Source organism: Halichoerus grypus, chromosome 2 (genome assembly GCF_964656455.1).
Source record: "Halichoerus grypus chromosome 2, mHalGry1.hap1.1, whole genome shotgun sequence".
NCBI lineage: Eukaryota > Metazoa > Chordata > Mammalia > Carnivora > Phocidae > Halichoerus > Halichoerus grypus.
Genome location: NC_135713.1, coordinates 160215471 through 160233095, shown reverse-complemented (window position 1 = coordinate 160233095; position 17625 = coordinate 160215471).

Sequence of the window (17625 nt, the reverse complement as noted above, 5' to 3'; positions counted from 1 at the left end):
TGTTTATAATTATTATATCTTCTTGATGAATTGATTCTCATATCAATATATAATATCCTTATTTTTCTCTTGGAAAATTTTTTTATTTAAAGCCTGTTTTGTCTGGTATGAGTATAGCCAGCTCAGTTTCTTCTGGTCAGTATTTACATGAAATAACTTTTCTAACCTCTCACTTTCAATTTGTAACTGGGATCTAATGTTTATAAGTGATGAATCACTAAATACAACACCTGAAACTAATATTACACTGTATGCTAACTAACTGGAATTTAAATAACTTGGGAAAAAATAAAGTGAGTATTTTGTGAACAGTGTATAATTGGATCTTTAAAAAATCCATTCTGCCAATCTCTACTTCTTTATTCATGAGTTTAATCCATTTACATTTAAAGTAATTACTGAGGGCACCTGGGTGGCTCAGTTAATTAAGCATCTGCCTTCAGCTCAGGTCATGATCCCAGGGTCCTGGGATGGAGTCCCGGATCAGGCTCCCTGCTCAGCGGGGAGTCTGCTTCTCCCTCTGCCCCTCCACCCTGCTCGTGCGTGCTCTCTCTCTCTCTCTCTCTCTCGCACAAAAATAAATTTTAAGGGGCACCTGGGTGGTTCAGTCATTAGGCATACGCCTTCGGCTCAGGTCGTGGTCCCGAGGTCCTGGGATCGAGCCCCGCATCGGGCTCCCTGCTCGGCGGGAAGCCTGCTTCTCCCTCTCCCACCCACCCTGCTTGTGTTCCCTCTCTCGCTGTGTCTCTGCCAAATAAATAAATAAAATCTTTTTAAAAAATAAATTAAAAATATCTTTTAAAAAATAAAGTAATTACTGATAGGGAAGGATTTACTTTTTTCATTTTGTTATTTTTTTCTCTAAATGTCTTATAGTATGTTTTGTCCCTCATTTCTTCCATTTCTGCCTTCTTTTGTGTTTAGTTTTTTAGTGACACATTTAAATTTCTTTTTCATTTTTTTGGTACATATCTATAGCTATTTCCTTTGTCTTTACTAAAGGGATTACTTATTACATCCTAAAGTTATAACAATCTATTTTAAGTTGATGCTAACTTAAATTCAATTGCATACAAAAACTTCATTAAGGATAGCATAAGGATATTATAAGAATATCTCCACCCCTGCTCTTTATGTTATTGGTATCACAACTTACATCTTATATACTTACACATCTTACAACTTATATATTGTGTACTCATTAACAGAGATTTATATTTTTTAATGTATTTGTCTTTTCAATCATGTAGAAAAAAAAAAAGTGTTGCTATAATATTGGTTTTTATATTTGCCCAGGTATTTACCTTTACCAGAGATCTTTATATCTTTACATAGTTTCAAGTTACTGTCTAGTATCTTTTCATTTCAGATAGAAGGACTCCTTTTAACATTTCTTGCAGTGTAAGTCTAATTGTAATGAAGTCCCTCAGTTTTGGTTTATCTTTGAATGTTATAATTTCTCCTTCATTTAAAATTTTTAATAAAATACATATAACAAAATTTACCATCCTAACTATTTTTTAAAAGATTTTTTATCTATTTGAGAGAGAGAGCACACAGGGGAAGAGTGTGAGGGAGAAGCAGGCTCCCCACTGAGCTGGGAGCCCAATGCGAGGCTCAATCCCAGGACCCTGAGTTCATGACCTGAGCCAAAGGCAGACACTTAACCAACTGAGCCATCCAGGTGCCCCAACCATTCTAACCATTGTTTTAAAGATTTATTTACTTATTTTTAGAGACAGGGAGAGAGAGTGTGAGTGGGAAGAAGGGTAGAGGGAGAGGGAGAGTATCATCAGTAGACTTCCTGCTGAATGCAGAGCCCTATGCAGGGCTCGATCTCATGACCCTGGGATCATGACCTGAGCCAAAACCAAGAGTTGGTTGCTCAACCAACTGAGCCACCCAGGAGCCCCTACCATTTTAACCATTTTAAGTGTACAGTTCATTAGTCTTAATCACTCTCCTCCATTTTTTGAAGTACAGTTTTGCTGGATATAGAATTCTCAGATGACATATTTTCCCCTCCAGGACCTGAAATACACCATTTCACTGTCTTCTGGCTTCCAAGATCACTGCCGAGAAATTGACTGATAATTATAGCTAGGATCACTAGGGCTTGAAGCTTCCTAGTTTGCTATTTTTCTCACATACATAGACTTTTTAAACACAATATTTTAACATCTATTTCTTAAAAATGAAGTAAGGGGTGCCTGAGTGGCTCAGTCGGTTGAAAATCAGACTCTTGGTTTTGGCTCAGGTCATGACTTCAGGGTTGTGAGATCGAGCCCCAGGTCAGGCTCTCCACTCAGTGCACAGTCTGTTTGTCCCTCTCCTTCCCCCTCTGCCCCTTCCCCCTCTCGTGCATTCTCTTTCTCTAAAATAAATAAATAAAATCTTTTTAAAAAATGAAGTAATGAACGACACACTTTTACAGTGTTTCACAGAGATGATGCTATGCTTATGTATTAATGTACCTAGTTCAGTTAACAAGGCATCTAAGCATGTATTGTGGATGAATGAAGTACATAAATCACACACTCCTAAACACAGATTTTCAAAGATGTAGCACTATATTCATTCATTATATGTCTATCTCTGTTAAACGCAGTGATTAAATATGTATCACTGAAGAATGGAGTACAAGAACCACCCTCTCAAAACAGTGTTTCACATATAACACCATACTCATCCACTCAGTTAAATTTATAGTTGAAACAGGTGTCCCATAAGAATGAAGTACTGGAACCACACACTTCTACTCAAGTATTGTCAGATACTTGCCAATTACCTTGTTAAACACAGTGCTCAAGCATGTATCATAGAATACTGGATTACCTGAACCACATACTTCTACATACAGGTTTTCACTGAGATAATACTATGCTTATTCACATATCCCCCTAATTCTCTTAAATAGTGTTTAATCATGTCTTACAGAATGAAGGACACGAACTACAAACTTCCAAACACAATGTCTCAGGAAGATTACACTGAGCACATTCACCCTCACACTTACTTTTGTAAAACACAGAGCTGAGAGGGGCACCTGGGTGGCTCAGTCAGTTAAGCATCTGCCTTCAGCTCAGGTCATGATCCCAGGGTCCTGGGATTGAGCCCTGAGTCGGGCTCCCTGCTCAGCGGGGAGTCTGCTTCTCCCTTTCCCTCTGCCTGCCACTCCCTCTGCTTGTGCCCTCTATCTGTCAAATAAATAAAATCTTTAAAAATAAAACAACAAAAAACCCCCAGCGAGTTGAGTTATAGATCACAGAAGAATACAATTCCATGAATCCCAATGTTCCAAACATAGCATTTCACAGACATAACGCTGGGTCCATTCATTCACACACCCAGATAAGTGAAACAGCGTTTGAACCTGTATGACTAAACCATGAAGTACATGAATTGTGTCTTTCTGAACACAGTTTTTAGTATAAAAACCATCATATTCATTAACTCATGCAGCTAGCTCCGTTAAACAGAGTTGCATTTGGCAATCTAAACACTGTGTTTGAACATTTCCAAAGAAGAATGAATTACCATACCACATGCTTCTAAACACAGTTTTTCACAGAGATGAAACTATGTGCCTTCACTCACACACTCAGCCTGTCAGACACAGAGTATAAAACTGTAGCCAGAAGAACGTATTGTAGTAAATAAAAATCTTAAAAAACAAACAAACAAACAAAAACAAGAACGCATTGTAGTCACCACACACATCTAAACACAGAGGTTCACTGAGTAATGTTACCCCTAGTTACTCACAAATTCGTCCTGCAAACAGAGTTTAATCATGTCACAGAAGGATGAAGTATGTATTCCCACACTTCCTTTTTTTTAATTTATTTATTTATTTTGACAGAGCGCACAAGCAGGGAGAGGGTCAGGCAGAGGGAGAAGCAGGCTCCCCGCTGAGCAAGGAGCCCGATGTGGGACTTGATCCCAGGACCCTGGGATCATGACCTGACCTGAAGGCAGGCATCCCCACACCCTTCTCTTTAGTTATTAAAAATTTGTTATTGTAAAATACATCATGCATATATATATATATATATATATATATATATATATTTAAAGATTTTATTTATTTATTCGACAGAGAGAGAGAGATAGCGAGAGCAGGAACACAAGCAGGGGGAGCAGGAGAGGGAGAAGCAGGATTCCCACCGAGCAAGGAGCACAACTCAGGGCTCCATCCCAGGACTCCGGGATCATGACCTGAGCTGAAGGCAGACGCTTAACCGACTGGAGCCACTCAGGTGCCCCCATATTCACATGCTTCTAAATCATGTATTTCACATAGGTAACACCATGCTCATTCACACATGCACCTAGATCAGTTAAACAGAGAGTTCAAACGTCTTTCACTGAGGATGAAGTAGATGAACTGCACCCTTTTACAGATAGTGCTTCACAGAGATAATGTGATGCTTATTCACACACACACCTAGCCCTATTTTACAAAGTTTTAAAACATGGATAACCAATGAATGAATTACATGAACTATGCACTTTTTTTTTTAAAGATTTATTTATTTTAGATAAAGAGCACACAGCGGGGAGGGGCAGAGGGAGAGAGAGAGAGAAACCCAAGCAGACTCTGCACACAGCGTCGATCTCATGACCTGAGATCACGACCTGAGCTGAAACCAAGAGTCCAATGCTTAACCAGGCGCCCCTGAACTATGCACTTTTGAAGTCAATATTTCGCAGAGGTAACACTGAGCTTCCTTTGTGCACCTAACTCTGCTCAATGCAGCGTTTGGGTTTTTTTTTTTTTAAGTTTTTTTTTTTATTCATTAGAGAGAGAGAGCACACTAGAACACAAGCAGGGGGGAGGGTCAGAGGGAGAGGGAGCTGCAGACTCCCCGCTGAGCGGGGAGCCCGATGCAGGACTCAATCCCAGGCCCTGAGATCATGATCTGAGCTGAAGGCAGATACCTAACCGACTGAGCCACCCTGGCGCCCCTCAATGCAGGGTTTATAGATGTATCACAGAAGAATGAGTTTCATGATCCCCTTACTTCTAAACACAGCGTTTCACAGATATAGCAGTATGATTATTCACTTTGCAAATATGTATGTTAAATTTATAGTTGAAACAGGATGTGTCCCATAAGAATGTAGTATTGGAACCACACCCTTCTACTCAAGTATTGTCATATACTTGCCAAATACCGTGTTTCAACATATGTCACTAAAAAAAAGTATATGCACTACACAGTGATAATTGCATTGCTTCGCAGAGCCCTCATCACTACAGTGAATCAATCATGCCCCAGCTCTGTCAAACACAGAGTTCATACAAATATCATGCACCATATATTGCTAAAACACACAACGTTGCGGAGACCTCGGTATGCTGAATTCATCACACACCTACTTTTGCTCAACAGAGTTTCAACACGGCACAAGAAAGCAGCTGAGGCACCATGCTGTTCTAAATGCAGTATTTCGCAGATGCATCACCGAACTGAGTGATTCATGTACTTCTCTCCTAAGCACAGCGTTTCAACACGTGTCACTACAGAGAACACGCACGTGCCACATAGCACTAATCACGGGGTGTCACAGCGACAGCACGGTACTGAATCATGGACGCACCTGCTGTGCTTAGCAATGTGTGGTGGATGTGTACTTTTCTTTGTGGCACAAGCCTAAACTGTGTTAACAATAGCTTTGGTGCATGATTGATTCTGGAAAGTGAAGTCTCTGTGAAAAACTGCTCAGCACTAGGTGGTGCGGGTCACCAAGTGACAAATGTCAGCATTGGAATAACAGTCCAAAGTATGTGATTTATTCCTTAGAGTGACATCCTTGTAAAACAGTGTGTTTTTCCACTGTATGGTGCAAAATCTCCTCTCTTTAGTGACAGAAGTGGAAATTTTTCTAACAGAGCTGGGTGCCTGGACGATTCGGTATAGGATGTCTGCATGATGCATTCTGTTGAGCCCCGTGTGGTATATTTGCTCCCGATTTAGTGACATATGAACCATTGTGATTAAGAATTTATGCATCGGGGCGCCTGGGTGGCTCAGCCGGTTAAGCATCTGCCTTTGGCTCAGGTCATGATCCCGGGGTCCTGGGATGGAGCCCCGCATCAGTCTCCCTGCTCGGCAGGAAGTCGGCTTCTCCTTCTCCCTCTACCCCTCCCCCCTGCTCATTCTCTATAATATAAATAAATTTTTTCAAATCTTAAAAAAAAAAAGAATTTATGCACCAGGGCGCCTGGGTGGCTCAGTGGGTTGAGGGTCTAACTCTTGGTTTTGGCTGAGGTTGTGATCTCGGAGTCATGAGATGGAACCCCATGTGGGGCTCCACGCTTAGCATGGAGTCTGCTTGAGAGTCTTTCCCCCTCCCCTTCCCCCCTCCCTCTCCCTCCCTCCCCCTCCCCCTTCTGCTCCTCCCCCTGCTTGCCCTCTCTTGCTCTCTCTCTCTAAAATAAATAAAGTCTTTTTAAAAAAAAACAATTTAACATCAAAAACTAATGATGTAATGTATGGTGATTAACATAACATAATAATAATAATTAAAAAAAACAATTTATGTGGGGTGCCTGGGTGGCTCAGTCGTTAAGCGTCTGCCTTCGGCTCAGGTCATGATCCCAGGGTCCTGGGATGGAGCCCCGCATCGGGTTCCCTGCTCAGCGGGGAGCCTGCTTCTCCCTCTGCCTGCTGCTCTCCCTGCTTGTGCTTGCTCTCCACCCCCATGTCCAATAAATAAATAAAATCTCTTAAAAATAAAAAAATAAAAATAAAAATTGAGATGTAATCGACATGTAACATTATATTAGTTTCAGGTGTATAACATAATGATCCAATATTTGTATATATTGTGAAATTACCACCACAATGGATCTAGTTAACAACCAACACCTCACAGTTACAATTTTTTTCTTGTGATGAGAACTTCTAAGATCTACTCTCTTAACAACTTCCAAGTATACAATACAGTATATTAACTATAATCACCATGCTGCACATGACATCTCCAAGGCTTATTTATTTTTAACAGGGAATTGTACAAACTTTTGAACAGCTTCCCCCATTTTGTCCATTTCCTACCACCCACCTCTGGCAATCATTAATCTGTTCTCTGTATCTATGAGCTCAGTTTTTGGTTTTTGGTGTGTGTATTTTAGTATTCCACATATAAGTGAGATCATATAGTATTTGGCTTTTTCTGACCTATATCACTTAGCATAATGCCCTCAAGTTCCATCCACGTTGTTGCAAATGGCAGGATTTCCTTTTTTGATGGCTGAATTATATTCCATTGTGTGTGTGTGTGTGTGTGTGTGTGTGACATTTTCTTTATCCATTCATCCATTGATGGGCAATTAGGCTGTTTCCATATCTTGGCTGTTGTAAATAATGCTGCGATGAACATGGGTGTGCAGATATCTTTTTGAGTTAGTGTTTGTTTCCTTCAAATAAATACCCAGAAGTGGAATTGCTGGATCATATGGTATTTTCTATTTTTAATTTTTTGAGGAACCTCCATATTGTTTTCCCTAGAAGCTGCACCAATCAACATTCCCACCAAACAGTGCACAAGGGTTCTGCTTTCTCTACATCTTCACTATCATTTATCTCTTGTCTTTTTTATTCTAGCCATTCTAACAGGTATGAGGTGATATCTCATTGGGGTTTTGATTTGCATTTCCCTGGTGATTAGTGATGTTGATCACCTTTTCACGTACCTGTTGACCGTCTGTATGTCTTCTCTGGAAAAATGTCTATTCTGATCCTCTGCCCATTTTTTAAGAATAGATTTGATTTTTTTTTTCTTTTTTTGCTATTGAGTTGTATGAATTCTTTACATATTTTGGATATTAACCCCTTATTAGATATGTGGTTTGCAAATATTTTCTCCCATTTGTCAGGTTGCTTTTTCATTTCGTTGATGATTTCCTTTGCTGTGTAGAACTGTGCTCATTCTTTATTGAAAAATGTTGAAATTCTGTTATCAGAACGAGGTATGTGATTGATTCAGTATGGTGATGTTCCTGTGAAACACTGTGTTTAGCATTATATGGTGCACGTGTTCCTTTCTTTGATGACATATGGTGAAACTATTTTTACACTAGTCATATACATGTTCTCCTCAGTATAGTGGCATGTCTATGAATAACTTTATGCTTAAGATTGCGTGGGGTCTGCAGTCCTTTCTTTAGGAACAGTTGTGTGTTGTAGTAACATAGCTCTGTATTATTATTTACTTAGCATAGTGAGGTCTCTGAGTTTAGCCTTTTGTGGTGTGAGGGCTTCTTTCTTTAGGACGACATAATGAAACTGTTAAAAGAGCTCAGTGCATATATTAGCACTGATACTGATATAGAATCAATGTGGAATCACCATATTGAGTCCATATGGTGCTGACATTATGTGGTGCGTATAATGTTATCTTTAGTGACATAAGTTGAAACACTGTGGTTGACCTACCTTGATGCATGATTGATTCAGTATGGTGCTCTGTGACACATAGCATTTAGTACTGAGTGGTTGCAAAAATCCCTTCTTTAGTGCCATATAGTGAAACTCACACAACAGATCTCCATGGGTGATCTGTGTCTGTATGAAACAGTTTGGGAATATGCGATGCATGTACTACTTTTTTCTTAAGAGATTTTATTTAGTCTCCCATCCAAGTACTAACCAGGCCCAACCCTGCTTAGCTTCTGAGATCAGACGAGATCCGGCACGTTCAGGGTGGTATGGCCATAGACTGTTCTGGGTAGTATGGCCGTAGACTCACATACTACTTTTTTTTTTTAAAGATTTTATTTATTTATTTGATGGAGAGAGAGAGACAGTGAGATAGGGAACACAAGCAGGGGGAACAGCAGAGGGAGAAGCAGGCTTCCCAGGACCCTGGGATCATGACCTGAGCCGAAGGCAGACGCTTAACGACTGAGCCACCCAGGCGCCTCACATACTACTTTTAATGACATATGTTGAAGCTTCATTTGACTGAGGTTGCTGGCTGATTGAGTCAGTAGAGAAATGTGTGTTTGTAATACCGTTTAGCACCATGTGGTCAACATACCCTGATTTTAGTGACATGTTTAAACTCTGCATTTAGCTCAGCCAGGAGCATGATTGATTCAGTAGAGTGATGTCTCTTTGAAAGAGTGTGCATAGTACTATAATGTGTAAGCACTCCTTTCTTCGGTGACATATGTTGAAATGCTGTGCGAAACAAAGGCATCACTTAACATAATCTATCATGCACCTACATCTGATAAACATCATTTCAACATGTCACTAAAGGAAAAGATACACACACCATCGATTGCCAACCACAGTGCTTCACAGAGACATCATTCGATCATGCACACCAAGCTTTTAAAAGCAGAGTTCAAATATATGTCATGAAAGAAGGAATATATGCACCACATATGGTCAAACACGATTTTTTACAGAGAAATCACATTACTGGATCAGTCATGAAATTAGTCCCGTAAAACCCAAAGCTTCAAAATATATCACTAAATAAAGAATACGTGCATGACACAGCGCTAGACAAAAATCCTCCAGAAGTATCACTGTACTAAATCAATCACCCCCGCCCAGTTCTGTTAAATGAAGTTTCAACATTTGTCGGTAAAGAAACGCATGCACCACACGGGGCTAGACATAGGACTTGACAGACAAATCATGATGCTGAATCAGTCATCCACCTCGCTCTGTTCATCACAAATTCTTAATGCACGTCACTAAAGCAGGAGTGTGTTACTCATACACACCTAAACACAATGGTTGGCAGAGATGTCACTAAACTGAATCAAACGTACACTCTGGTAACACAGATTCAGTATATGTCACAAAAGAAATGAGTACATTCGTTACACAGTGCTAACAAAGTTTTCACCAAGATGTCTTTTCATTGAATCAATTGTTCACCTAGCTCTCTTAGAGAATTCCAATATATATCAATAAAGAGACTAGCACATGCATAACACAGTGCTAGGAAGGGTGGTATAAAGTGATATCATTATACGCATTCAGTCACACACCTAACTTGTCATTCAATTAATTACATAACTATCCTGTTGGATGCATCACATAGTGCTAAATACAGACATCATATTACTCATTAAACCATGCATCTCTAGCTCTGCTAAACACAGATATTAAACATATTTCACTATCGACAACATACAACACACGGGGCTAAACACTTTGACATGAGGCATAATATACTCCATAAAGCATAGCTCCAAAAAACATAATTTTTCAACATATGTCACTAAAGAAAGTATACACGCATGACACAGCGCTAAGCAATTGTGTTTCAGAAAGATGTCACTTCACTGAAAAAGATCCCTCGCTTCCCGTTGAATGCACAGTTTCAACATACATCACTAAAAATAGCATAGGGACAGCATACACTGCCAAAGAAAAGTTTTCACAGAGACATCACTACTGAGTCAGTCATGCCCCTAGTTCTGTAAAGTGTTTCAACATATGTCACAAACAACAGAGTCTCACACCACACGATGCTGAGCAGTGTTTCACAATGACTTCCCTTCACCTAGCTCTTGTCTATGGTCCCAACACATGTCGCAAGGAAAGGAGTACATACATCACACAGTGATAACAAACACAGTGTTAGGGTTAGGGCTTTTGTTGGATGCAGGCATTCAAGGGAATGTCTGCCAAATCACGAGCTGACAGCTGAGCTAGGGGAAAGAAGCTTCAGTGACCACATGTGACAAAAAAACACAGTCTTGACAAAAATAATTTGAAAAGTCATTAAACAAACAATCAACTATAACCTGTAACAAGGGCAAGAACAAGCCCTGAGGGTGGGAAAAATCTGATTTTCCCAGAGTGATTCACCAGAGTGATTCAAGTCCAGTTTGAGTATAAAAGAACCAGCAAACTTGAAGATAGGTCACTTGAAATTACCCACTCTGATGAACAGAAAAGAAAAACAGTGAGGAAAATGAGCAGAACCAGGAGAGAAAATGATGGTGTAAGAGCCTCCAGGTGCTGATCCCTCCAAAGACATACCAAACCAACCTACCAACAAACAACAAATGGGCAAAAGCAGTCAGAACCAACTTTGTCAGACTCTGGAAAATAGGCAGAGGCCTAGCACAACCAAGCGATGGCTTAAATAGGAGAAGTTGACTGAAACACAGTAAGAGAGTTTTGTGGCATTTTACCTTTCTAATCTCCCCTTACTATAGGGACACCAATCATATTGGGTTAGTTGCCCCCCCTCCACACCTCATTTAATCTTAATTATCCTTTAAAGACCCTATCTCCAAATACAGTCATATTCTGAGGTACGAGGGGCTGGGAATTTAATGTATTAATTTGGGGGGCCTGCAATTCAGCCCACAAAGATCTTCTAAATGAATTGTGCTTGTCTGTTTTGACATGTCTGGAAGCTTCCTGACATGCTGATACAAGAGGCTTGCCTTTATTTCCCTAACTCAGAACTCTCTTAAGGTGTGGAAGTTATTACACAGAAGGGCATCCCTCAAAAACATTGAAATACACGTGAACAAGCTGCTGCTGCCTATGGCACAAGATAACACAATACTAGAAGCTTGGGAGGAAAAGATGGGCTGTCAGATACTTTGGGTAATAATGACTTTGAGTGACTCAGGAAAGATCTGAGAAGACCATAATTTTCACCTCTAGCTGATCTTAGGCTTACCATTAGTAAGACGTCAAGACTAAGGCAGACTTGTAGATAGCCTGGCTAAGCTTTGAAGGAGTGCCCCAACAAGAGCCAATCTGCTAAACACAGGGAACGTGTTTTCTTTCCCCTCTCTTCTCTCCAGATGTTTAAGGGAATCTCTGTCAACCAACTAACTGATTGCAAAGCTCAAGGAACAGTGATGTCAGAAACTATGTATAACAACAACAACAAAAAATACAGCCTTTACAAAAAATAGTTCAGAAAGGTTACTTGAAAAACCAAACAACTCCAAGCAATAGTATAAAACAAGAACAAACTCAAGGAAGACAATGGGATCTCCAGAGTTAACATATTATAATATCCCAAATGTTTAATTTTTGACAAAAGATTACAAAGCATGCAAAGAAACCAGGAGATATGGACCATTCCCAGGTCCATTCACAGATTAAAAAAAAAAACAAATTAATAGAAACTGTTCCGGAGAAAACACAGACACTGGACTTACCAGACAAAGATTTTAGATTGTCTTAAATATGTTCAAAGGGCTAAATGAAATCAAGGACAAAAAAACCTAAAAGAAATAATAGAGAATATCAATAAATGGATAGAAAATTTTAAGAAGGAATAGAAATTTTGGACATGAAAGTACAATGACTGAAATTTAAAAAATTCAGTATAGGGGTGCCTGGCTGGCTCAGTCAGTTAAGCATCCGACTCTTGATCTCAGCTCAGGTCTTGATCTCAGCATCATGAGTTCAACTCCTGGGCATAAAGTCTACTGAAAAAAAATCAGTATAGTACTTCAACATCAGGTTTAAGCAAGCAGAAGAAAGAAGCAGTGAACTTGATTGTTCAATTGAAATTATCCAGTTTGAGGTGCAGAAAGAAAAAGAATGAAGAGAAATGAACAGAGCCTAAGAGACCGGTAAGCACCAACATACAAACAATGGGATTCCCAGAAGAAGAAAGGGAGAAAGGAGCAGAGAAAATATGTGAAGAAACACTGGCCAAACTCATATATTTGGTAAACCACATGAATCTACACATCCTAGAATCTCAACAAATTCTGAGAAGGATAAACTCAAAGAGATACTGAGATAAATTATAAGCAAACTGTCAAAAGCCAAAGACAAAGAGCAAATCTGGACAGCAGCAAGAGAAAGTGACTCATCACATGCAAGAGATCCTCAATAATATTGACATTTAATTTAACATCAGAGACCACAGAGAACAAAAGGCAGTGGAAAGACATTTAAAGTGCTGAGGGTAAAGCATGTCAACCAAGAATTTCATATCTGGTAAAACTATTCTTCAAAAAGGAGAAATTAAGACATTCTCGGATAAACAGAAGGTGAAGGAGTTTGTCACTAGTAGATATACCCCACAAGAAATGCTATGAGAGTCCTTCAGGCTGAAAAGAAAGGAAATTAGACTCACTCAAAGTCATTTGAAGAAAAAAAATAACACTGGGGAAGGTTTTTTTTTAAAAAAGGGTAATATAAAAAGCTATGATTGGTTTGTAACTCCTCTTTTTTTCCTGGATGATTTAAGAGACAGAAGTATAAAACAATAGTTAGAGGGGCGCCTGGGTGGCCCGGTCAGTTAAGCATCTGCCTTTGGCTCAGGTCATGATCTCAGGGTCCTGGGATTGAGCCCCGCATTGGGCTTCCTGCTCGGCGGGGAGTCTCCTTCCCTCTCCTTCTGCCTCTCCTCCTGCTCATGCTCCCTCTATCTCAAATAAATTAAATCTTAAAAAAATAGTTAGAAATCTATGTTAATGGATACAGAAGTCCAAGACCTGATGGCTTCTCTGTTGAATAAAACCAAACATTTAGAGGGAAAATGACAGCAATCTTTCTCAAACTCTTTGAATTTTTTTTTTTTTTTTTTTTTAATTTGCGAGAGAGAGAATGAGAGAGAGCACGAGAGGGAGGAGGGTCAGGGGGAGAAGCAGACTCCCCGCCGAGCAGGGAGCCCAACGCGGGACCCGATCCCGGGACTCCAGGATCACGACCTGAGCCGAAGGCAGTCGCTCAACCAACTGAGCCACCCAGACGCCCTCAAACTCTTTGAATATTATAGAAAAATAGGAAACACATCCTCGTTCAGGACATTATAAGAAAAATAAAACTCAGACAATATCCCTTATGAATATAGAGGCAAAAAGTATTTACCAAAAGACTAGCAAACCAAATCCAGCAGCACATTAATAGGACTATATACCATGCCAGTGCTATTTATCCCAGAAATGCAAGGATGGTTCACATATGAAAATTAATCAATGTAATACACCATATTAATAGAATGATGGGTTTTTTTAAAGATTTTTATTTATTTATTTGACAGAGAGAGAGATAGCTAGAGCAGGAACACAAGCAGGGGGAGTGGGAGAGGGAGAAGCAGGCTTCCCGCTGAGCAGGGAGCCCAATGCGGGGCTCCACCCCAGGACCCTGGGATCATGACCGAAGCTGAAGGCAGACGTTTAATGACTGAGCCACCCAGGTGGCCCTAGAATGAAGGTTTTAAAAATATGATCATCTGAATTCATTCAAAAACACATTTGATAAACTCCAACACTCTTTCATGATAAAAAACATGCCATAAACTATAAATAGAAAGGAATATCCTCAACCTGATACAGACATTAGTGAAAAAACCCAAAGCTAACCTAATCAAGCTGAAAGAAAGCGTTTCCTCTAAGACGAGGATGCCCATTTTTGCATGTTCTTTCAATGTTCTACTGGGAGGTTCTAGACAATTAGGCAAGATTAATAAGTTAAAACCACCCATAGTGGAAAGTAAGAGGCAAAATTATTGCTACTTGCAGATAACATGAGCTTATATATAGAAAATCTTAGTGAATCCACAGAAAGACTATTAAATCTAATAAATGTGACAAAGAGGTCCAATACAAATACAAGATCAACAGAGAAAAATCAGTTGTATTTCTATACAATAACAAGAAATAATCCTCAAAAGAAATTAAGTCAAGAAAACAATCACACTTGCAATAATATTAAAAAGAATGAAATACTTACGAATAAATTTAACCAAGGAGGTGCAAAACCCATACACTAAAAAGTACAAAATGTTGCTGAAATTAAAGAAGCCCTAAATAAATGGAAGGACACCCTGTGTTCACGGAGTGGACCACATAATGTTGTTAAAATGACATTACTCCCCAATGAGATCTTGGTCCAATGCAGTTTCTCTCAAAATTTCATTGGTCCTTTTTGCAAAAATGGAAAGGCAGACTGTAAAATTCATATGGATCCCTGTGTATTTTCCAGGATCTCAGGGTTCAGGGTGTCCCTACTGCAGGGAACAGTCATCTGATGAACCCAGGACACACTGGCCAGTGTATGGGTGATAGTCACAGATAACTAGTGGGCGATACTTACAAAGGGTTATGAGAGCAAGGGGTGTGTGGTTTGGTCCCTAATGAAAGCAGCATCAAACATTACTCAAAACAAAAAGGAGAAAATGTATGTGAAGAGTGAAGTAACAGACATGACAGTGTGAGGAACTCTGCGGACCCACTTTCTAGTGCAACTCATGAAAATTATAAAAGTACAGCCATTTGAAGTCTTTAGAAATGGTCTAGGGACCTAGAGAAAATGAAAAAAAAAAATCATCAAGAAATCTACTAGAGTTCAGTAAGAATGCTAAGCTTTGGTGGTGTTTGAATCAGGACGCACTCACTTCCTACACCCTCCCAGCTCGGGGAGATGGAAAACCCACTCTAGACTGGGGCAACGAAGAACACAGGGCTCCCTCTCACCCCAACTCCCAACCAGAGGGCTGTATTTCCAGAAGGCAGGACCCAGCCTTTCTCATCTTGACCCCAGCTACCTGCTGTGGAACTATATTCTGTGCAAGTGTAGCCAAGAGATGGGGGCTCCTTTCTTCCCCAAGCCCCACTGATGGGACAGAAGCTCTACCTTGGGCTCAGTGCCACCAAGAATACTCTGGCCCTGATTGCCGTTATCTGACTGTGTAAGGTGGTGCTTCCACATTTGGAGAGGCAAGCCAAGAAGACCCGAGTCTACTCCCACCCTTAACCCCATCCCACCCCTGGATGCTCAGTGCCCCCTGTGGGGATGTCACTCAGAGAGAAGTGGGCCATTGCCTTCACCCTCAGCTCCAGACCCCAGGCTCAGAGATTTTGCCAAGGGGGAGAATCAGGCCATAAAGCAGATAAGTCGTAAGCTCTTCCCAGAGGAATAACTTCACTATAAGAGGATGTGGAGAAGTGCAAGCTTGCGGGGCCTCTCAGCAGTGGGTGATGTGGTGAAAGGCAATTGGAAGGAGATAGATAAAATCATTGGACATATAAGCTAAACCATAGGCTGACTGGTTTGTGCAAGAGAACCAGGGAGGGAGAGAGCTGGGAGGAGTCCACCTGGGGTCAGAACAGAACTCCAGCACTGACTTCTATAAATATGCATTAAAGGAGTGGGAATTTGATGGGTTTGGTCGGTGGAGCAATTTATGCCCTCAGGTTATTGTTGGAAAAATTGAGGAATCAGCCCTCAATTCATGCACTTTAACAGCTGGATGTAGTTAGGAAAAGAGACAAAGAGAGCCCTGCCCAAACCAGTGTCATTCCAAGGTGACTGCGGCAAGCATGTCCAAGGCTGTGCCCCCTGAGAAGCAACATCAAAAGCTTAACACCACAGGGATGGTAATAGACTCTACAAAAATAATCCAGCCAGTCACTAAACAAAAACAAAAAAACAAAAAAACAAGCAAATAACAATAACAGGCCCAGCAAAAGGACCAGTATCCAGAGTTGCTACAATGTATTATCCAAAATGTTCAGGGTCCAAAAAAAAAAAAAAAAAAAAAAAAAATTATGAGACATGCAAAGAAACTGGAAAGTATGACCCATATACCAAGAAAATTGAAAAGCAGGCACAGAAACTGCCAGTGAATAAGACCAGATGTTGGTTTTAACAGATAAAGCCTTCAAGTAGTCATTATAAATACGTCCAAGAAGTAAAAGAAGGCACAAGAACACCATCAAATAGAGAACATAACCAAAGAGAAGGAAATCGTTTAAAAAAAGGGATCAAATGGATATCCTGGCATTTAAAAGACAATAACTGAAATTAAAACTTCCCTAGGGCTGCTCAACAGTAGATTTGGCAGAAGAAAAGATTTGTGACCTTGAATGTAGATCCATAGAGACTGTGTAGTCCAAAGAACAGAGAGGAGAGAAAGAAAGAAGAGGGGCGCCTGGGTGGCTCAGTCGGTGAAGCGTCCAACTCTTGGTTTCAGCTCAGGTCATGATCTCAGAGTCCTGGGATCAACCCTGCATGGGCCTCCACACTCAGCACGGAGTCTGCTTAGAGTTTCTCCATCTCCCTCTGCCCTTTTCCCTCCAAACCCCCCTAAAATAAATAAATCTTAAAAAAAAAAAAGAAAAAAGAAAAAAGAAAGAAGAAAAATAAACAGACCCTCAGAAAACTGGGGGACACTGTTAAGTACATGAGCATACACATAATGAGAATACCAGAAGAGAGTGGAAAAAATGTTTGAGAAATGATGGCGAAAACTCCCCAAATTTCTTACAGGGAGGGGGGAAGCATGTTCTGTAGACTCAACAAACTCAAAGTAGGATAAATGGAAAGAGATCTGCAAACAGACTCAGCATTGTAAAAATGTTGAAAGCAAAAGACAGGGAGAAAATCTTCCAAGCAACAAGAGGGAAAAAAGACAAGTCACTTAACAGGAGAAGCCCAATAAGATTAGCAGCTAACTTCTTTCCGGGAAACGATACTAGAAAGCAGTGGGATAACATTAAAGGGTTTAAGAAAACAGCTGTCAACCACGAACCCTACATACATAAGAGTGAGAGGGAAATAAGACATTCCCATATAAACAAAAACTTGAGAATTTGTTACTGGCAGACGAAACTTAACAAGAAATCTAAAGGAAATTCTTTAAGTTGAAAGCAAGTGATCC